General features: G+C 41.5%; 1 protein-coding gene across 14 annotated transcripts in view; it reads left to right on the forward strand.

Annotated features, from left to right (window-relative positions):
* LOC117607698 (protein turtle) overlaps positions 1 to 23,928 on the forward strand; it is a 128,374-nt gene that overhangs the window by 10,660 nt on the left and 93,786 nt on the right. For 12 of the 14 annotated variants that reach the window (XM_034331681.2, XM_034331690.2, XM_034331694.2 and 9 more), the window contains exon 1: positions 12,769 to 12,859. The exons of 1 other annotated variant lie outside the window; for it this stretch is intronic. The gene's annotated coding sequence lies outside the window, so the exon portion shown is untranslated. Of the gene's footprint in view, positions 1 to 12,768; positions 12,860 to 23,928 lie in introns of those variants that run through there. One more of the 14 variants, XM_034331682.2, reaches the window with a different exon arrangement.

Raw genomic sequence — 23,928 nt, forward strand, 5'->3', positions numbered from 1 at the left:
TTAATAACGAATCAATAGAGATATTGTGCAAATTTTCTTTTTTTGAAAAGTGCTTACACAAAAGTTTATACATAAAACGAGCTCTGCTTTCCTTATTATTATTATTATTATTATTATTATTATTATTATTATTAGTTAAAAAAACTTTACACAATTTTTCTTTTTCTTTTTCTTTTCCTTTTCCTTTTCTCGTTCGTTAAAAATTCCTTGTAATTTCAAACTAGCTTAAATCTTTGGCGGTCGGTGTCACTTTACGGCGTACACGATAAAAGCTGTCAAATATAATTAATTGATTTCATAAAATATATCGAAACCATGCTATTAACTTGTAGTATATATTCATTTGATCGTTGGGTAAGATGTTAAGTTGAAACTTTTCTACGAGTGTAGTAGACTTTTCTTTGAAGCAACTTGTTTAAAGGTAGGAATAATGCGAAATGGTGGCTTGCAACAGTAGTAGTCTAGTCGAAAGGAAGTTCTTCGAACGGTCGAAAGTTTTTATAGAGTTTCGCGAGCGTGAAAGAAACATGCTTTAACAGGTGAGTGTCATCGTAGCCGAACGTTATTTTAAGTATTTTTCACGAGACTAGTTGTTAAAAATCATGTAAACTTTTAAGCGTTATTCGTAAGAAGAACTAACGTTGGTTACAAAAGAGTTTACGCCGTTATAGGCAGATATTTACCCAGCGTCCCGCCGCGCCGCGCCGCGTCGATGCAATTTTCTCTGGGAAGACAGTTACTGTTACGGCCGCATTAAAATAAACTGGCCACGCGGTAAATAGACCAGACGTGAAAATGGTTACTTTTAAATTTCACTGTAATAACTGTCAAAGGAAAACGTATCACCTGAAAGAAATGTTAAATAGAGGAAGATGCTGCACGATGCTGATTATATTTTGTTGCGTAACTGCAAGAGTCGTAAGATCGTAAATAAGGATTTATCGAGGAGAAACAGAGGGAAATGGTTGCGAAGGATGAATCAGACGGGAAACGGTTAGGAAGTTTTGCAAGAATAAAAGGAAGATATTCCGAAGGCTGAGTGTGTCGCCTTTAAGAAGAAGAAGAAGAAGAAGAAGAAGAATCGTTTCGGAATCTCCGTGAGGGGAACCGGTTTGAAAAAAAATCGCGCAAATCTGGAAGCGGTATCCACGGGTAGAACAACATCGACCTGGCTTGTAGATGCCGTATTATTACCTGTAACGATCGTGGTTGGTTAACCCGACGTTGTAACGACATCAGTCGTAACCCCGGTGTTAAAGGAACATTCGAATGCCACTTTGATGGCCACTCGTGGTCAGAGTAGTCCGAAACTAACTTTGCAGAATTGCTGAGCCTGCTCGTGGACTTTCGAGCGAAAGGAAGGAAGGAAGGAAGGAAGGAAGGAAGGAAGCTGTCTTCGTGCTTGAATACCTTTGCAAAGAGCTCCAACTGTTTAAAACATTGTTCTCTGCATTGTGAGTTTAGTTAATGAATCGAATCAATTGATACTGTATATCATGAGACATACTAACAATTTTATCTTATAGAAATATTGCTTCTAGCTTTTCAGTAATAACTGAAAAAGGAATTTAACATTATTACGAAGCAAAAATCAGATTAGGGCAATGCACGTTTCGTTCGATCACGACGAATCTCTGTGACAATGAGATTCGGAAAATTCATCAACTCGAAAAGCTAAAACTCGTGTCAAGCGTTTCAGTATGTTTGTTTCCGTGCTTTTATCGCTTGCGATCAAACCTTTAGCTGTATGTATTGCTTTTTGCCAGATGACGAGCGAAAATCCGACGTTTCGTGCTCGAGAATTGAACCCGCGGTAAACTTCTGCTGTTTAACGATGACAGTTGATGGGGTTGAATAAAATTTAGTGTTTTTCATTTCACCAGGAATATCTTGATCGGACTTTTCATTAACTTTGCCGAGCGATGCTCGACAGCCACGCTTATTCATCTCGAGTAACACTCGATCGAATTTACTCGAAGCGAGTCAGAGTCGGGACACGTCCAAGGTGAACCAGTGCTCGAAGAGCACCGCCACGAATACCTAGTGGTACTCTGCATACTTTGTGGCTGAAGCGTATGTGTAACCTTAAGGGGGTAAAAGACGCGAGAAATTTGTAAAAATCTCAAATTTCTTGGTTATAAAACCTATCGAAGGATTTAATATAAGATGAAAAGATTTGTTGAACAAAAAGAAATTTATTCGATATCTTGAAACTTAATTGTCCTATCGTGTATTGGTTTATCGATGCTTTACGTATTCCGCGCGTATAATGATCACCATTATATGTAGAATGTCGTAGCAGCTGAAAAGATATTGGCCCAACGAAACTTATGACCCTCGTGAGACCAACAAAAGGTAGTATCCAGCGTTTGCTGGAACCTCGGCAAGTTAGTATCCTTTTCGGTCGATTTATCACGGTTGCCTTCCTCTGCCGCATACTTTGAACACCAATTTTCAACTTTTCTTCGTATCTTGCGGATTATTCTTTGAGAAAACGAGAAAACGAGAAAACGAGAAAACGAGAAAACGAGAAAACGAGAAAACCAGTTTCCCTGTAAATCCTCGCGCATGGAAACATCCTGGACGTATTCTATTGTATGTTAGTATGTCCTCGGCAAAAGTACAAGGGAACGTTTTTTACTGTTTTCTTCGGTTCTCCGCTTCGGACCAAGTAACATTTCAGACATTTTTCATTCACGTATCAGATTCGATTTTTCTTTTATCCCCGACACCCAACGATATATCGTAGATAAATTATTTCATCGAGAGTTGCAACGAAGACGTCGCGTGAAAATTTGAAATGGACTTGTTCCGGTTAATCCAAAGCCGGTGATGTCTTTTGTCTCTTTGTCGGGACGAGATCGAACATCATTTCCTAGCAGATCGGGAACGATTTACTCGGGGGAGATTTTCCTGACGGACAGGCAACGAACCGTGTGATAGGATAGGAGGAAAGAGGAAAAAGAAATAGACGACGCGACGCCGACGCGACGCGACGCGACGCGACGCGACCAGTCGAATCGAGCAAGCTCGGTCGCGTATACAGGCCAGCCGTTATAAATTCGTGTGTCCTGCATTTGCACCTGCATTATTCCTGGCACAGCTGTGAGTTCTAAAAGTATCGAGGCCACGGAATAAAGAAAGCTCCGAATAATTACTTTCCGAAGCGACACTATGCCAAGATAAAGAAAGCTATATGTATGTACTGTCGATTAATTTCATGCTCAAACGAACACCAGATTTATACCGTACGGTCGCGGATCAATGTACCCAACTTATATGTAGATATGTGTAGAGCCGCATCAGCTATCTTTGGGTATTCTTCGAGCCATACCTACAAAAACATATTAAAAGACCCTCTGATAAGCGTGCGAACATTAAAACGATTAGAGGTTATCGCGTGAATCGAAGCGAAGCAGCGCGACTTGTTCAGAGGACGTAGCAATCAACCTTTTAAAGAGGATTTCCGGGGTACCAGAGTACCAAGTAGGCCGTAGCGCGGAAAGAGATAGAGACGGTATATCGGAAAATTACGAAAGCAGTTAATATTTGTTAGCAGAATACCGATCGGTTTCCACCAGACCAAGTAGGCCGAAGCTAGCAAACCATGTTGTGGTACGTTTACACGAATCACAATGCTTGATGGATCGCGATATTCGCGATGCGATGCCATGCCGGTATCCTGGCTAAATTTATAAACGGCATTGCCTGCTAGTCCCCGTCGCCGCGTCATATTTTAATTAGTGGAATGCCGATGGAATTACCACGGGCCACTCTGCAAATATCAATTAACCCAAGTATCGGCGCCGGCCGCTGCAATTAATGCGGCGCAAATATTTAGTCCGTTTGCGGCTTGGATTATACATCATCTTCCTTTCTCTTATGGAACAGTTTTACTATTTCACCATTTTTATGAGATGGTCTTACTTTACACCGGTAATTATTAATATTATTATTATTATTATTGATTGTACGCAGCCTGTATGTGTTTGATTTCAAGTAGAAAATAGTATTGGTACTCGTTTTCGATGCTCTTTTACGTTCTTTCGTTCGTTCATTCGTTCGTCGAGATGCGTTTTCAACGGACAGGTACTTTCTCTTTCATTTGACCTGACTAGCCGTGGCTCATAAAAGACACGAAGCAGTAAGGACCGACGATCAAGCGTAAAATCGTTTTTCACCGATACCAGCTTGAATCGTTTCAACGACTTGTTGGCTGACCATTAAAAGGGAAAAAATACGAGAGTTTGGAATAGACAGAAAGGAGCAGTATCTTCTATTCGAAGACGGCAAACGTTAGAATTGTTTTATCCGTTTAGAATTCAAGCGGCGACAGATTCGAAAATTCAGTTTTACGAGACCAATTAACTCGTTAAAATTATACTTTTTTCGCTTTTGTTGGAAAATAATCAATCTGTTACCGTCTCTACCCTCTCTATACCGAGTTTGAATAATTTTTTATACATATATGGTAAGGGACTTGTTTGCGTCCCTGTTCATGTCTCTATATTGGGCTTCTTAAATTGTTTCCCGTTGGGATGGCATATTAAATAACGTTAATCACGTAAATGCATCGTCGCGTAGGCGGTACAGTAATTCCCGTATCAACGTGCGAGGATCCGAGCGTAGGAGGAAAGAACGATGGACAGTGTTTCCTTGTGGAAAAAGGAGGTAGAGACGCGATGGGGGAAAAAAAAAAATCGTTGGTAAAAAGGTGGCTTTGATTAAACTGCAATGCGCCCACGAAATAGACCAGAAACTGATAACATCTCGTTGGTTGGCAATTCTCGATTCTCGATTCTCGATGCGAGTAACCCCTCTAACTTTCTCCTATTTTACCGGCGTTGTGTGTTCACCCTTTTCCGGACACGTTCCTCGTGATTCCGTGTGCGACGTTTCGTGCATGAAAGCTGGCCAGAGCTGACTTGTTTGTGTGCTGTGTGTCCTGTGTCCTGTGTCGTCCCGTTATATAGATCGTGTGCGAGTACGTCGATTGTGGATCCTGTGTCGGACGGACGCAAAACGTCGGCCAACGAAAATAACGATCGATCCATGTCAGCCAATTTTAATTGACCCTGTATTGTGACGGCAGACCGAACAAGCAGTCTGACAAAGTTCGTCGACAAAATGCTTTTTTCCCTCGTTTTTTTTTCCAAAGAGGGTTTGATAATGAAGTCGAGCTTAAGCTGTTCTTTAAACTGCTTCTATATGTATGATGCTTCGACATGTATTATTTTGTCATGGAAAGGAAAAAAAGACTTAACAGCATCAACGAGGAATAATTTAAAGAGTTCTTTGTTAGTTGTAAAGATATTGCTGTTGAAATACTTTGATGCAGCAGTGTTCGTAGAATACGGTCAGATGTACGGGTCATTCGTTAGCGTTGATTTATAATACAACGGCAGTTCGTTTTACACCGTTCCTTCTAGCGTTTTTATCACGGTTGCCTTTATTTCTATCTATATTCGTATTGGACGTTGTGAAGGATACCTTACCCCGAGGAACATCCATTAGATGGTAGGAAAAGTCGTTGGATAATTAAATCGGAAGCAGCTTCCATGTAGCACGCCGCGGCGTGGATCGCTTAATTAATTCTGTCGCTTGAAACGCGACCGTTTCCGACTGCTTTCTTTGCAGGTAAATGCAACGTCGAAAATTACTTTCACCAATGACAGAAGCTGAATTCTTCTCTGGTAGTTGGGTAATATTCGGCCCTGGTGACATTTCACGAATAGAGGTTTACAATTAGAATCGTATAGAAGGAAATATTTTTCTCTAGGAAAGAGCAATAGATTCGTCGACGAGTTTACGCAGCGGATAGATTTATGAGAAGGGAGTGAAAGGTTTGTACACAAATATTCTGAAATATTGCATTGACGTTTAAGGTATCGATAAAGTCAGGATGATAATATCGTCCTGTTTGAAGGTACATTGATCCTTGTGCCGCGTCGCGCCGCGTCGGGTCTCGTGTAGCAGCTGCTGGTACAAGCGAAAGGATAATGATTCTTCGTGAGAAAATAACTATACAACGATTCTATGATTAAAAAAACAGTCGTCAAAGTCTGTAGCATTATCAGTTACACGACATCCTGTACATCTTTTGCGTGTCATCAATCTCTGGCAAACGCATTTGCATACATCTACATTGGCCTCAATGATCCACGATGATAGGAGAGAGAGACTGCGCTCGATGAAGCGATTAAGCGTTTAAGCGATTAAGCGATAAAATGATGGCTGAATTAGAGAAGGGAAGGTCGCGTTGAGGTTGTTCTGAACATAGTCTTTATTTCGCTTCTCCCCTTTCTTCCCCACGCTTCGTAATCATTCGAACTTCCGGCTTTTTTCACTGTCCAGACGGATTTGAAAGGGGCAATAGAAGGATCGCGAATGGTGAAAAGGAACGAGAGAGAAAGAAGGTACATACACCAGTTACACGGTGGTGATGATCGTGTGACTTTTATCAATGATTTGGACGGTTGACCGATTCAACCAATAGAAGGTACACAGGAAGAGCACCATTACAGGATTGAAGAGTCAAGGGTCAAATCTCTTTTTCTCCTCCTGAACCCCTCCTGAAAGCCGTTTAGTTTGCAACTCTTGGTCATTGTCACGGTCATTTCCAATTTGAAGTTTCAAGCGTCGTTTCCGGTCTGCTCGGTTGGTTTGTTTGTTTCACCGATTTTATTGATCGACGCGACGAGACGCATCGTTCGTTTTCTCAAACCGCTTCGATTGAAATCACCCTCTTTCTTCTTTCCTTCTTTCCTTCTTTCCTTCTTTCCTTCTTTCCTTCTTTCCTTCTTTCCTTCTTTCTTTTATCACCTTCTTTTATCGGGCTGCTCGCTGGATATCGATCCGTTGGAATTCGATTAACAGTTGCAAATTTAATTACGTGTAACCGCGCCTTCTCTTTCCCTACGTTCCCATTCTTTTTTTCCTCTTCTTTTTCCATTTATTTTCTTCCTTCGACTTGGCGTTTCCTTTACCGAGAACAATCTCAGCATCGACAATCGGCATTCTCTTTCCGAGCTTATTTTCGATGCTAACTGTAAATGAAGAGCGAGTGAATGTGGTTTTCGTGGTTATTCTCATGGAATTTCTGCGCCCGTTTGTGCAAATAATTTTCACGTTCGCGAATCTTATTATTTTCATTCGTCTACTTCTTGATAGATACCTAGTATTTCATTGAAAATGATTTTATATCATAGACGAAGCAAATATTGACCGTATCAAAGGCTAAGGAGGCTTTCGATTCTTCCTGGAAAGACCTAAATACTTGGAAAGTCAATCCATTACTATATTACATAGACGGACTTGGAGTGCACAATAAATTTAGCTTCGTTTCTGCAATAAATGCAAGACGAGAGATCAAAAGTGAGAAGCTGCTTTATTATCCTTTCGCGTGTTTCAACCTCCTTTCACGTTCAAACACTCGTCGTCAATTGCAATGATGCGTCGTTAATCGAGATTATCAACAGCGAGCAATCCGAGAAAGATGGTTTGAGCAGATTAAACAGGAACAATAAGATGTTGAGATAAGATGTGCAGTGGCAAATGGCAGGAGCATAATACAGGCGGTCCGTATTCAAAGCAGAGAACAAGAGGATGGTATAGTCCTCTTAAGCAAGCAGCTATTTACACCGATGATATCCGAGGTGGCGAATAGGAATTTCGCGTGGAGAAATTTGCGGCAGTTCAGCCAGGACCGTGTCAAGAGGGTGGCTGCCAAAGGCTCCGCGGGGCTGGGTAATATGATTATTCTGCTCTGCCGGATATGCCCTCCCCCCTGCCCACCCAATCCGTGCGGTAAACTTTCCAAGTTGCGCGCGAGTACCACTCCAAGATAATGAAACGATCCACAAGTTGTCGAGTGTTCGCTACCTTCCTCGCCTTACCATGTCTTGCCCCGTTTTGCTCTGTCTTGCCTTACCAATCTTTTTTCGACCATTGCCAATTCTCTTCTCTTCTCTTCTCTTCTGTTACCTTGCCCCGAGAGATAAGGCAAACAGACAGCCGTAGCTTTTCTTTTCCTTTCTTTTCTTTTCTTTCCTTTTCTTTCCTTTTCTTACCATTTCTTAGAGAAACGTTAGGTATTGGAGTTGTTGTTATCGAAAGTCGACAAATTGCCAGATAACTCGTTTAATTTGTGTTTCCATTCTGTAGCTCGTATTGGAACTACCTATATATTTTAATTCCTTGCCTTAGGTACTGTTTTTTCTAGGACATCGTCCGAAGGAAATTTAATTTTTTACATTAGACCGCGAAATTTCATTTTGAAATTGCGATAGTTAATCTATTTTTCATTGAGAAACAATTCTCTGGTGCATGCGAAGGATTATATCGGATAATCATTTTCTCTCTACCCAATTCCCACTACGTTCATAGTCGTTGTATCACGTGGCACCAACTTCTGAACAATATTAACGCAGCTTCTCCAATGATGCCCTTGTAAGCCTCCACTGTCAGCAACATTATTCCGTGCTATTGAGTTTGTTAGCTAGAAACTTGTTTAGTTACTAACTTGGCTCATTGTCAGTCCATTTTGCTAGAAACCCTTGGTCAAGTTGCTAAGTTAATTTAGTGTCGCTTTTATTATATATGAAAAGAAGGAAGCTTAAAGCACGCTGATATCGCTTCTCTATCTCATATTTTTCCTTTAGCTTCCTTTGACTTAGACCATCAAAGTGAATATTCGTGGCGTGAGTGAATAGCTTCTTAATTAAACTACTACACTGATGCCTCTATTCTATCTTTTATCAATTACACCCCGTTAATGAGGTAATTCGACGTGAGTCAGTTTCATCGGTTCAGCAAGAGGCCATTATTCACCTTCGTTTTATCTTTTCTACACTTTGTTCGTTCTGATTGGCTAACGAGCAGTCACCAACACGACAGAGCAAGTATTATTAAGAATTTCCTATGGAATTGTCATATTTTACTTAATCGTCGTGGCATATCGAAAAGGCTATTAATAATACGAAAGAGCGGTCCGGTCGTGTTGGTAACGAAGCTCTTCCAAGAAAGCACGGTAGATATCTGAATTCTACATGTAACGTTGCCACTGACGTCGATCGGATGGATCGGTCCAATTGTTATCGGCTACCGATGAGATCGATGTATTTATGCGACCCACATGTGCATAATGTAATGGCGCAGACCTAGTCCGTCCTGTGCAGACGCGTTACAGCAGCTGCAGTTAATGCATCGTCGGACACGACGTTGCTATCGCGCTTCTGTCTATCGGAAACCAACCGCGATTTATACGTATACTATCATAAATCTGCGTTACTGATTACCTAGCTGCTACCATCAAATTCAGAGTTAAAAGATTGCTAATTACATTTCTTAATTTAAATGGCCTGAAGAATTCCAAATTCTGTCCGGAGTTGTAGAGCGAAATAGGTCATATGGAAGAAAACGGTCGACGACCGTCGTTGTGTACGGAGTGAACGCACTTTCTGGCTGTGAGAATTCAGGATGCTACGATATCGTGCCGCGTCGCACCGGTGGGAATTGCGTGGCGTGCATTGTCCACGGAAGATATACGAACAAAATATCCCCTGAAAGAATCTTTCACCCTTTCTCTCTCTCTCTCTCTCTGTTTCCTCGCTTCATTCAGCCGCTCTCATAATTAGCAAGACCACTGGCGCGTGGGGCTCGTGGGGCTCGTGGGGCTCGTGCAATTACACAACCGACACGTTGGTTCAGCGACGTAACATTTCACTTGGAATGAAAACAAAAAGAATATATCATGCTCGTTTTTCTGCAACGGACCTCCCAAAATTATCTCGGCGTTATAGTGCTATATTCCCGCTGTGTTTATTATTGTGCTCGAATTGATACGATTTTCGTTTCATCAGTATATAATAGATAGGTATGCTTTTTCAATGAATTACTTATATCAATTTGTGCCGATAATTCAGGAGCACCGAGAGGTGTATTCTCAGAACGCAACTATTAATTGCAACAGCAGGTAGATAATTAAATTAAAATATTCTCGGTGGGACTATATTTTCGAAACTGGCGGTACAAGGTATCGCATATATGAACGAAGGAAATTAACTACCTCGTATATTCATGGGGTATCGTAATTTCCAAACCTGTGAATTATACATTATTGGAAGCGAATGAATTTTATCATGAATTTTGCGGCATTTCGCGTTGATAGATAAATTTAACGAGCCAGGTGAACATAAAATTTAATGTTTTTACATGAAATATATTAATCCTTATCAGGTGAAATGCAACTGATATTTTTGTTCATAACAAGGGTTAGTTTACGAAATAAATCTATGGCAAACGAATGATCGTTTACGAGCTTTGAAAATATCGTGGGATACATTTTCTGAACGTATAAAGAAGATAATGAGATTGCCTTGGTATACGAGTTCTTGCAGATTTCACGGTCTTGGTTCCGCTATCGCTATTCCCATTCCCATTCCCATTCCCATTCGTGCGTTTGGAATTGCGTAAGAGGGAATTGCTTAAAGGTATGTACGTGAGCGCGTGTAATCCGATTTCAAGTTCATGGAGAGAGAAAGCGGGTAAATTGTCGCGATTCGAGCTACACGCGTGATTCCTGCTCGTGAATCAAAGCCAACTAGTGTCACTTTGATTCGCAGCAAGTTACATACATATGTACTATGTAGGTACGACTCGTTGTTTCACGTTCGAATTGCGTACGACTTACCATATAAAACGACAATTTACATTTCTTACGTTATAAATACAATGATTTATACTTGAAAATATTTGTATTTCAACGTAAGATCAACAACTACTGATCAGTGATGTATGTATCACGGTATGCCACCGCTTCGTTGCCTAACTTTTCGCTATCCATCCATTAGATAAACGGATGAGTTTTCAAATTTTCTGTCTTTTTCAATGATTCTTTATTTATTGAATTTCGTGAATTTCGTGAATTTCGTGAATTTCGTGAATTTCGTGAATTTCGTGAATTTAGTGATATCGCCTCTTAACGGGACCCCCGTATGCTCTCGTGAGATATGCAAGTAGTACATATGCAAGTGAACATGTGAACGTCACAGTACGTCAACACCTGGTGGGAACTTGGTATTTTTCGATTCGCTATCGAGTTCTCAGTGGGGCTCGTAATTTTCAATTTCCGGCTACTTCAGATTCTTCAAGAATAACTGTACACTTACGCGTTTCTAATTAATTAAGGTTGATTATTATTATTGTTGTTAACACGATAAATTTTCGTTGTTTTCTAGTTTGATGTGATAGAAAGGATTAATGATGGAGAAGTTTGTGGAGAAGGTCGTGAGGGAAGTTTCGATAACGGTACCTCGTGTTGACAGTCTATCGATTCTCGGTTGCCTGAAAATTGAGAGAGATTGGCCGAGAAAAAAAATGTCCGATCGGTGGTGATTCGCGTTCCAGGGGTTCATTCGTTTTGGTGAACCGACGCGACGCTTGACGGGCTTTTAATTTATGATGGCTCGTTAACGCGATCGGTATTAAAATCGTCTCGTGTCTCGTTAGAATCATACAAAACAAAAGAATAACACGAGAAATTTGCATTTTATGCAGTTCTCCTCTTTTTTTCCCATCACAGATTATTCCGTAGTTATTTTCAAGTAAACTGCAATAACCGGTAAACGAATACGATTTCCGGCTAGCAAATGTGAAGCAAAACGTTCAAAAGAGGGTAGTTTTTCACGCTTCCGCGAATTAAAATATCCAATCGTAAAAGGTATTTAAAAAAGCTTGAACGTCAAAACGGGATCATAGCCCCTGGCGATTCAACAAATAAAAATGTCTCTATGGTGGATTCGATATATATGTATACATATGTATATGTTATATATACGTGTTCTTTCGTATTAATAACGCTTCGCGCATTGTTGGTACGTTCTACTTTCTTTCTCCTACCTCTCTCTTCTGACTCTTTCATTTTTTTTTCTTTTTTTTTTCTTTTTGTTTAACGCTGGAATAAAAGCTGCCTCTTTATGCGTTAATAACGCGTTTTTCGGCCGACTGAAATGTTCACCAGGCGGAAGGGACGATTTTCTCCATGATTTTCATTGCATCCCCGTTGACTCACTCGTCCGCTAAATATTCCAACGCAACGTGGAAAGATTACCGTCGCGCGTCGCGCGTCTCGCGTCGCGAGGGGATTTTTCGGATGCTCCCGTTGCCGAATGCACAGCACCGCGCAGCGCAGCAGTTGGTTCGTTTTCCAACTGGTAATGGTCGTTGAAAAACTTTACCCAGAAGCTTTGTAGGAAGAAAAATCAATTAACAACTCGACGCCGCCGTGCTTCTCTCTCCTATTACGGTTGCTGATTAATCGTTTATTTAACCGCGAATTATAACCATCAAATCATCTCTAGGTATTTCTTTAACTTTCCCGTCGTGCCTTTTTTTCTTTTCTTCTTCCTCTCTTTTGTCGAAACATTCCCTTTCTAATTAGGAAAATTATTCTCGAGCAGAGCGTACCTTTGCACTGCAAAAGGGCAAGCGTTTCTCGAGCTTCGCAACGCAGCTTTGTCCAACAAACTTGAAGTAAGAGCAGAGTTTTAATCAGTCGGATACCTACTCGAGGAGAAACTTGAAGAACGTCGCAGTCTTTGATAACCTTTCGACTGTAGCGAACGAAATTAAAGACTTTTTCCTCGTAATGCTAATATGTTGATGTTGATTTGTACAAGCAGCCTTCGGTTTTAATCAGATTAGGGGTCAATGAAGTCATTGGAATATCAGTCGATAACGAACTTACATAATGGGGATTTTCTGGTATAAATATAAAGATGGAGAGTGGAAAATAGTAGTTAGCCAGAATTCAAACTGCTGGTAAAACTGAGTCGTAGACGAACCGAAGCCACGCGAATCGGTAAGTTCTCTTCGTCTCCTTAATGCGATTATAAATTGTAAACGGCTGCAAGAAACGACCATCTTTCGCCCATTCAATCTTCCCTCTTCTTTCCACCTTCCAACGTTTTCTTCGTCCGTCGCGTCCCGTCCCGTCGCGTCCCGTCGCGTCGCGTCGGGGTGCTTTCGCCAGCCAGAAAACCACTTCATTTTCGAGGCTGTATTTAAAGAGCAGCGAAACGTCGAAAGTACCTACCGGTAATTAACGCGTACCTCTACTCTTCACCTGGTTCTAGATCGAAATCTAATCGCCTGTAACTCGATCGTCGCCGTTTTACCGCCCCTTTTTACTGCCCACGTTTCGCGCTTTTAAAAGGGGAATTGTAGGTAACCTGGGAAGAGTTACCTTTACATTCCACAAATTTCAGAGAATAATTTTCAGTAATCTGATTTGGTTTATAATAATCGCGGTAACCTCTACACTTACCGTTCAATTTTTTCTTTTTCACCTTTTTCACCTTTTTCTATGGCATTCCTTCTGACGGATCAGTTCATCATAATTTTCCGTACGGTGTTTATCTTATCGAAGGAAAATCTCGTTTCTGTTTAATAATACTCGAATAATTGGAAACTGAACATCGGATGGTAGTATAGCTGGAATAGTATAGCTGGATCTACTGCGTCATGGTGGTCATCGTCTTCAGCGTGTCTTACCATTCGTGTGTCCATTTCTTTTGCGGTAGTTAGCCAGTTATCGTCTTTGTTTTAATATAAATTACTTTTCTTTCATCGTTTAGATTTTTCCTTTCATTTTCTCACTAATCCAAATTTTCAATTTACAATTTAACGAAACACGTAAGTCGTGTGCCGAAATTCCAGTTTCTTTATATTTATCAGCTTTTCTTTTTCTTTTTCTTTTTCTTTTTCTTTTTCTTTTTCTTTTTCTTTTTCTTTTTCTTTCTTTCGTTAAATCTAACGTTCGTTTAATCGAAATACATTCATTCATTTTCTCTGCTCGCCCTTCTTCAATCATCCTCCGGAACTTCTTGCGGAACATATTTTCACTGCATCATAGGAACGAGTTGCCTTCGTTGCGATGAATACGAGCGTCGAGACGCGAGAGGATGAAGAAAAATCTCGACGGGCTGTTCGGGCTTAATTGAAATCAAGCTTGTACTGCTAGGATGTTCTTTCGGTGTAAATGGGCAGGCGTTTTTCGAGATGAAAAGAAGAATGGGCCCATTTAGATGTAAATGAAGTACCGTATGATATCAGGATCGGGCAAATTTCACGTTCAAAATTGTACCAAACGTTTTTCTTTTTTTTTCTTTTTTTTTCTTTTTTTTTCTTTTTTTTCTGAACAATTTTCACCTGTGCGTACAAAAACTACTCGACGATAAAACGATCTTTAGATTTCTCGTTCTCGAAAAATCTTTAGCAGAATTGAAACGAACAACTGTGTGTTTTTCTTTTAATTTTTTTCAAGAAAAAGTCTGAATTACCTGTACATATAGCACGTTGATTCGTTGCAATCGTCACGGTGTTATCGTTTCATCGTGAAAACCAAACAGCAGCCACCGCATTGTGTACGTAAAATTTTAATATTCATCGAGCAGAGGCAAACGTTTTGCGGCAATCCAATTGTTATCGTATGTTTTTTCCTGACAACGTTCTCCACCCTTTCTCTGGAACAATCGCGTCGGAATTTCGCGCGCGTTTACAATTTTATAATCTTACAGCGTGGTTTCAGTAGATACTTTGAAAAGTTTCGTTATTTATCAAAGCACACTTTGTATTGAACCGCGCATTATTAGCTCGCGTACCTGTTTAGCATTCACCGTGGCAAAGGTGGAAATGTTTGAAAATATATTGCCTCTTTTCTGATTTCTTTATTGCGAAACCGGTCTTTTCAAAGTCTTTGTCAATTTCAGTACATCGTTGCGTTCCCTTGGTCTCCTCTCCACTTTTCTTCCGGCACCCTTTCTTCGCCACTTTACCAGTACTAGGTAATACGGCTGATGTATTAAAGTAGAACCGTATTGTGTGTCGAGTATGGAACGGAAGAAAGGCTGAAACGATCGGTTGATCCTGCGGAAGCGAAGCGACGCGAAGCGACGCGAACCGACGCGACGCGACATGAAAAGCTTCGAAACGTTGGTATGCGTTGCGAAAGGAATACGATGAGTTTCCGATCGTTTTTCAACGAAATGCGTCTTGACACGAATACCGTAAACGCGCTTTTCAACCCGTCCACGATATTCTCTTTCTGTGACGTTCGTGAAATTCATTGCCGACAGATCCGTAGTCTATCGTAATATTATAGGTACAGACGAGCTATGAGATAAACCAATCACTTAACGGTTCAGAAGCATGATCTTAGAAAGTAAATACCTTACGATTAGATCGGCTTAAACGATCGAGGATGATTAAATACAGATTACCTACTTGAAGAAAAAAATGTTTGAAAATAAAGGAAATTTCAAGTTGACCACTTGACTCGATATCGTTTTATTCTCCGACAAGAAAGTGGTAGTGTAGGAGCGTTGTCTCGTCCGTTCATATTTTACAAGCTGCCGGATGAGGTCGTCGAGGGCGTCTCTTACAGACTTGGCAACAACACGCTCTTCTCCTAAGTCGTTACCGATGGCAAAGTCTTATCGTTTAGTTTATTCGGTCGCTGCTTATAATATTCCGGCCATAATATTCTGTTGAGAACTGTTGGCGCGATCTTTTCCAAGAAGCATAGAAAAATTTGATCCTTCCTTTGGTAGAGGAGCTGGACATAGACTTAGCAGGACGCACCGTTAAAGATGAAACGTGAAATTACAGAAAGGGGGAAAGGTCGAGTCAGTGGTAGATAAATGAGAAGGAAAAGTCTTGGCGAGGATATTTCTGCGGCTGCTAACATGTGTGAATTTCCGCGTTATTCCCGGCACGTTTGCCATCTGCACATATTGCATTTCTGCGTAGGGCGTAGGGGATACAAGTGCACGGTAGTAACCCGGTGGCAACCGAGAGGGGTAGACGACGAGAGGCGCAGGAAAGGGATGCGAAACGGGGCTCTTTTCGAGCTAAGTGCACCGAGCCCTTGAACCGTCTGGTTCGTCGTTTTACACCTCTCTGCTATCGCTCTAACCAAATCCTCTGTTGTTGAAAAGTTGGAATTTCATTGAGAAAATACCTCGTTTCGATGAATTGATTCGTTTCGGGAAACGAATTCAAGTTTGAGAAAAGAGATACGACCATTTTATTTTTAATAAAAATGATTCAAGAATTAAAAACAGTAGGTACTGTTAATAATGTAGGTATAATTAGACTGGTTCAAGTCGGTAGTAATCGATTGGAGTTGGAGTTCTAGTTGGACGATAAAAGCAACCAAGTAAGTACATACATGTAGGTATTATACAAAGCGCTGATTTCCGCGGCGCTATAATCTCATTGCTTCGTGTATCTCGGCTCGGAGAAATCGTAATCGTTCGGTCAAAGAAACGGCAGAAAATTCCACTTATCCGACAGCTAAGTCGATGAAACCTTCCTCGCAGGGCAAAGAAACTAGAGTGCCAATAAGTCTGGCGGCGAATCGAATGTCGGATAAATTGTCAAAGAGTTGTAGCGTATGTAGCCTGTTCTTTGCCAATAATCCTTCTCGAACGAACGTCGAAACTCGATCTTGTACATACTATTGTATATCGTCTCGCCTGGTTTCGCTTCCGTTGTCGAAAAGAAGGCAAAGCGGAACCAGTGAATCGATGTTATAGCTGTGTTTCCACATCTCGTGGAAACTCGGAAAGAATTTATTCGCTATTTTATGCATTCTGACGCGCGTACTTTTATGTATTCACTTTTACGGAACGGAAAGCGACTTCTTAACGGGGTTGCAAAGGAAGTAGGTAGAAGGGCGAAGAAAGTAAGTTGGTGTCTCGTTTCCCTTTCGTTCTTGCGCATCTGTCTCTACCTCTTTCAAAGACTATCGCTGTAATCGTTGATCTATTCAATTAACTTACGATAAGGATGCTACTCACTTTCGCGGAAGTTTTATTCAAGTTCGATGCAATTGGAAATGGACTTTTCGTTTCAACGAAAGGTAATAGGTACACGGTTCTACTTGACCAGCGTGGCAGCGCATCGATAGAAAAAGTTAACTCAGCTTTCAGCCCGTTTATAAGGTAGGAAGTTTATCGAGAGGCTGTAGAATGTAGAATGTAGAATGTAGAAGCTAGTTGTTTGGCAGATATTCGTGTAGGTAAGGGAAGAAACGGTCGACCCCGATCGTAGAATAGCCGGGATTTCTCATTAAATACGACTAAACGATCGAAACAAAAGCGTGCCACGTTTTCCGAAGAGAAGAAAAGAGGCTCGAGTTCAATGGCTCGAGTAAATTTAATAACGAAATCTATTACGGTTTCCTATTCCTCTACTGTCTTACATACACAGCTTTTCAACCTAGAACCAAAAATTCTTGAATTGTATTTGACAAAAAATTCCATAAAGATTCCGAGGAAAAGATTTTATTGGCCACGGTAATTACTTGGATCTTTTTTTTTTTTTCTTTGGAAAGAAAACGAGAAAGAAAGGTGGGAAAAAGCAAGGAAATGGTTTGGCGTCGATCCGCGTGCGTTCGAGGTTTGCCGCAAACGAGAGCTTCTTTCTTCTTTCTTCATGGTCAGACATGGCCTCGTTTTTTAGTCTTCTTTACGATCGGTGTAAAGTTACCTGTGTACCATCAGCTTGGAGGTGGAAGCAAGTTCCAGATGCGCGTCTACAAATACTCGCGTGTTTACGTAGCGTCTGACCGCTTCCGGCAGAGAAACACGGCTTGGCTTCTCTTCGTGGTAACGTACTGTTTCAGCTTAGATCCTCTCTCCTATGTTTTTTCAACGGGCGCAGAAATGTTGGAGAAAATTTCGTATACGTTTCACGGGAACGAGCACACAAGGGTGTCGTATTATTTTATTCAGGATGCGGTTTTGCGGCGACCGGAAATCTCGTCAGAAGTTTCTCCTGGTCTTGTTCACCTGTATTTCCATTCTTTTTTCCCATCGCATCGTTCCGATCCGAGCTTCGGATTACCGATGGATGTTGTTGGAAGAAAACCATTTCTCGTACTTTTAATAAACGCTTTGATTTTGGCTTAAATTACGCTGAAAAAATATAATAAACGAATTTGGAAGGGGGTGGTAAGGAATCGACTGATCGAATAGTTGAACTAGCAATGTTAGAGAAGCAATATCGTGCTGCGGATCATCCGGTTCGAGATCAAATTTAACACGTACGCTGTGATACGGGACACGTATGGCCCTTGTCATACCCTCGCCTTTGACGGCAGATATTTTATTGAATGTTCGATACGTGCTAGGAGGGCACCGACAGACACCTCGCAAGTTAGAGTAATAGAAAATGAAATGAAAGTAAAACAGACAAAGGGCTTGTGTTAGTCTCGTATCATGAGAAACATATAAAACCAGGTAAAAAATTTGACTGGTACATCGCGAACGCGTCGAAATCGAAACGATTTGTAATATCGCGAAAGTGGGTTTGGTAAAGCCACGACAAGTAAAACTTACGACGTCCATCGCAGTTAAACGGATCCGGGCGGGGGAGTTTCGTGATATCGTCAAGTTTGAAAGAAAGGAGAGAAGACTGTACGATAGCCGAAGCTCTTGCTGCTGGTAGGCACTCTCGTTTGCCTTACCGTATCATCCGCGTTACGTGAAATGCGACATTAAAATTTCAACAGGATCGTGAAAGCCGTATATGCGGTTTATGGAATTCGGTGCTATGCTCATTAAAATCTCTCTCTTTCTCTCTCGGGAGAACATTGTCCTACCCTACACATTCTGCCCTAACTTTCCGTGTAATTACATTCTTTTTATCGCACCAAATTCCATCACATACATATAGTATTGTATCGACTCGTTTTGTTTTAGCCCGATGAATTTCACAATCAGTTTAAAACGAAGCGCATCGTGACCTCTGCTACTATTTTATATCTTCACCCCCTGACCTTTCGCGTCGTCATAGCCTATTTACCGCATCTGCGGTATTTAAAATCCCCGGCCGCGGCGCGGTGCGGCGGCGACCAGAAATAGTCGAAAAGCTCTTATCTATCTTCTTCTGTTTCTTAAAGGTCAAGAATTCATTTCATTTCATTTCATTTCATTTCCATCCTTACACGTAGGGGAGGTATCCTTTTTCAATCTTTTTCATTCTCGATAGAAGAAGCTCTCTTGTTTCAGAAGCGTTTTTTCAATCGCGTCGTGACCAAAGTAAAAACGTTGCCCGGTGTGATTTAGAAAAAAATACGAACGACAAAGCGAAGATAGCGGAAACGATTTCAACGCTTTTCTTTTTTTTTTCCTCTAAATTTGAGAAACTCGTGACTGCATCGATGCGATGAAAGGGAAAAACGATAAACGACTGGTGAAACTATTGCTAGTCGTCGCTGGTGTACCCTGCAATTAATCGCTTGGCAAAGGAGTACAACATTTAGCGGTCGCATCGTTCACGCTTCCAAGTTAGCTGAAAGTTTGAGCGTAGCATCGTAACTTTGGTGGAATCCCGGCTGCTGATTAGGTAATTAATCCATGCGACGTGTCCTTAAACAGAGTTTAAACCTCGAGGAAAATTCGCGCCATTTAATTGCACCGATAGCGGTGCTGTGCGGTGTGCGCGCCAACAGCTAACGATCGTTTCTCGTTGTAAGTGAAAAGCGATTAACACGTTCGCCTACTGTAGTAGTTGTCGGTGACCGATTAAATATGTATAATATAATTAGAAGACGGAGGAGGAAAGATTTGGACAGAGATTTAATAGGACCTTTAATAAGGTCGCGGGTTAAGCGCGTCGATGAAACTGGGAAAAAATCATACACGTCACCGTCACATTTTTACGAGCACCGTCCACATCAAATTCCAGCCGCCTAGCCGGATGTTGGTTTTGCGAAAGAAAAAGAAAAAGAAAAAGGTGTGAGGCGTGAGGCGTGAGGCGTGAGACGACAAGAGAGGGGCAAAGGTCGCGAGGACGTTATCCTCGCCGGTCTGTCCACCCTTGTTGCCAGAATATAGGGATAAAAAAGCATGGGGAAGAGACAGAGATGGAGAATAGTTGGGTAAAAAGTGACAAGAGAAAGACGTCAACTACGAGCCACGATGAAATTAATAAGTCGAATGAAAAAGTTTCGTTACCAAAGTTCTAATTCGATGTAGTGCGGTCCGATACTTTGAAGAATTTGTCTGTTGGCCTATAAGTAAATTTCAAGAACCAATTTTTTTTGTCTTTCTCTTTAGATTACTTGAAAAAATTGATTGGGATTTTATGGAGACGAAAAATTGATTGATTTTCTAGATAACGTCCATTGCGCCCATCTGACCTCTTCAGGGACGAATGAATAATAGAAGAGAGCCATCGCAGGCTCGAGGTCGAGCAACTAGTATCCCCCCTCGCACCCTTCCGGCGAGTACCTAGCTAGAGCTAGTCTGGGATAGTTGTGAATAACGATGCCCGAGGGAAAAGCAACCCCTTGTTGGTATCGCCGTGCTAGGTAACCGGACCACCAGCCACCGATCCTCTCATGATCCGACACTTCCTCCCCCTAACCTAACCAGACCGATGTACACTTCACCGTCCTTTCTATAAATTACACGTCTGAAAACGGTCTGAAAATCTTTCTACTACGATATCCCATGCGTTTCTTATTGGAAATAATAAAATAGAGGAGCTTATAAAAGGAAGTGTGATCTTTCGAAGAATGGCTCGAAATGGAAATGATACTTTCACAGGTTTACTTTTTTCTATGAAAAGAAAAAACGCGAGAAAAGAAGGAAAGGCCGTGTTTTCTTGCGGCAACAGCTCGAACTTTAACGGGCACTCGGCCAACGTGCTTCCCCGAATCCTCTCTCGACACCTACAGACACCATTATCACGAGTCGCCGCCGCTCGTTTTACAATCCCTGCTGGATTCGTGAAAACGCAGAAACGACCGAACGAGAGCCGTCGAGTGCCTTCGAGAAAATCGACTGGAGACGCTGGAAACTGGTTTATGGTTAGTCGACGCGTGCACATTCTCTCTATTATTCCCACATCGCAAACAAATTTTTGGTCAGAGAAAAAAAAAAAATCATCGAGTTCGTAATATTTCATAAGCAAAAATATTAGCCGGTACATATACTATATATATTGCTGGTATTTAAGGAGTAAGAACAGAGTTACCGCAGGCTAGCACGAAAAAGCAGGAGCATAGTTGTTGCGGTAATTAAGTAAGAAACTAAGGGTGTTACGCCTTCGGTTGCCACTTTACTGACAAAAAATGGCCAGGAATTGTATTCGTTCCGAATAACATTCGGATACAAGACGAGATTAAGAAATAAAGAAGCAGTAACGGTCTTATCTTATAATCTAGTCGAGAGTAACGAGCTGTAAGTAGGTAAACGGATAAAGTAAAAGCCATCTTGGCAGCCGATTCTTTTTCACCACTGATCGTCAGTTCGAGCCCCGTCGCGTCGAACCAGAAATTGTCGTCGAGTTACGCTTTCAGAAATTTACGTATTAATTCGAAGCAGCCGGTGGTTATTCGTTCGATGTTAAAGTTAGGAAGCGAATTGGAGGTTATAAATAAAGAGCAGGTGCGAAGGAACGGCACTCTGCTACAATGAAACTTTCGGTTCACGTCGCGTCGCATCGAACTTTCGCCTAGTTCCGTTCAAGAAAGCAAGTTCAACGATTGCGATATTATAATTTAGTAGGAAATTGTCAAGTGATTTTCTATTCAAATCCCGAATGGATTTGCTTCTTGTCCAGTTAGTAAATATTGCAACTCATATTGTAACATGGAAACTTTATATGACGATTAATAACTTTCGAATACGAGCGAATTGTCAAACATAGGATTACACATACTTAGCTTATACTTAGACTCATTGTGCTTTTATCTCGCTTTTATTTCCGCCATGTCTTATAGTTAATTAAAGTTGTGCTTGTGCTTGTGCTTTTGCTTTTGCTTTTGCTTTTGCTTTTGCTTTTGCTTTTGATGCCGTTCTATGGATCTAATGTGTGGAATATCGTATTGTGTAGAGAAAACAAAAGGGAGTGTGTCCCATCTCCATCGACTAGAATTTCACGTTAAAGACACTAGGACGGATAAAAAGAAATGAAATGAAATGAAATGAAATGAAATCAAATGAAATCAAATCAACAGCCAACACTATCGTTTTGTTTCTGGCACGAAAAGATTCGCTTTCTCGCTTCTCAAAAAGAAGTTGGGATTAATAGTCCGCGAGAGAGATCGGTCGTTGGAGAGTACTCGGCAGCGATAGAAAAGGAGTAAAAAAAGAAAAGAAGGTAGGTACATATAATGGCGATCTCCATCAGGAGACGTTTAAGGCATCAAGCAAAGATAGTCTCTACCGTCGAAGCGTCGACAAGCGAAGTGAAACACCGTTTGCAAAGGGTGAGACATGAATGGAAGATCCGCAAGGGAAGTAGACGGGAGTGTAAGGGATGTTTTCAACGGTCGACTTATTCAAATGAACCGATAGATTGAGCCACGAACGTGCCATTTGTTTCTTTCTTCGAGTCGTATTCCGCCGACGCCACTTCCACTACTCTTACTGAACTGAAAATAATGTTACGGTGGATTCAAACGTGTTTCCAACTATCGAATCAATGAATCCACGAGAGCAAAGAATTATAATTACAGAAGTGAACTTTTTCGAATATACCGGTGACGAGTTGGCAGCGTTAACGAAAAGAGAACTGTTGGCGCGATTCGAAATGAACTCGGAAAAGGAAGAAGGAGAAGAAAGTAAAAGGTTGCAACGAACCGAACGGGCATTCCCTCCTCCGATTTTCCACCTCATCCGCTTTCCCCGTATCCGGTACGCCACGATAGGAAATTTTTCTCGGGTTCAGCCGTGATACGACGAGAAGAGGGAGAAAAATCAGTGGAGCAGACTGAAATCGGTGCGTCCGCGGTAACGCGGTTCAATCCCCACCTACCTTTCGTGTGTCTTCCTTTCCTTTTCTCTTATCTTACGATCTATAGTTGATCGATCGCTGCTGGCTCGGAACAAGATAACGAGCAACAACAATATTAGCCATCCAGAAAATTTTTATCAGCTGGTCATCGAACAACGAACGGAAAGGAAACAGCGCGAGATTAAATTCGTGGCTTTCTTACCATTATTATACATTGCTTCTGTTCAGGTTCTAATAGAAAGTTGTTGGGATATTAACGGGTATTCGAATAACGGTGGTGTCAAGGTGGTTGGCATTTATTTCATCCCTTTCAGTTACATATCGCGGGATGGTTATCCGTCCGCAAGGGGACAGTCTTACGGCTGAAAGGAGACGGGTTGCATTTTTGAAAGGTGCACGAACGAACCCGCGTCGCGTAGCACCGGAGAAAGAGAAAAGAAAGGGAACAGCGAGAGGGGGGTTGCGGAGATTAATCAGAAGCACCTCTCGGCGTTAGTCGACAGAGGAGGGCGGCTGGCTGGTTCTCTCTCTTGAGCCGTTGCCAGCTACCCTCTCGACAATACAGACGCTTCTTTGTGTCTGCTGCTGCTTTGTTTAATGGCTGATGAGATGGAACTTTCCTGAGAGCGTGGCGCCTTCGTTCTTCGGCAAACTCGAACGACGACACGACGCGGTAACGATTCAATAACTCTTGCGTCTTTCCACTACTCACTCGGCAAGGTAAACGCTTTTCGCATCGGGAATACAACCTGAACTCGAGTAATCGAATTCGATCGTTTACAAGAACGACACCGTTTCGTCTAAAGTTAAAAACAACGAACGTATCGAGCAAGTTTCAGATTTGAAAGGAACAAGCCACAGATAAGCGATGTTCTAACCAGACCGATCGAGTTTTCTCTAAAAAGGCGCTGGTAATACGTGCTGCGCGTATTTTCGACGAGATTCGAGCCGTTAACTAAAGAAGAACAACAGTTTCTCTCTTCTTCTTCTTCTTCCCCCGAGTTTTCTCGTCACACATTTTTCGCTCGATTACGTATGTAGGTTCTGACTTTCTTGAATTTCATTACACAGTCGCGTTTCATCGGTGATTAGTTCTCGAATATTAATCCTTTCGATCCT

Source organism: Osmia lignaria, chromosome 6, assembly GCF_051020975.1.
Source record: "Osmia lignaria lignaria isolate PbOS001 chromosome 6, iyOsmLign1, whole genome shotgun sequence".
NCBI lineage: Eukaryota > Metazoa > Arthropoda > Insecta > Hymenoptera > Megachilidae > Osmia > Osmia lignaria.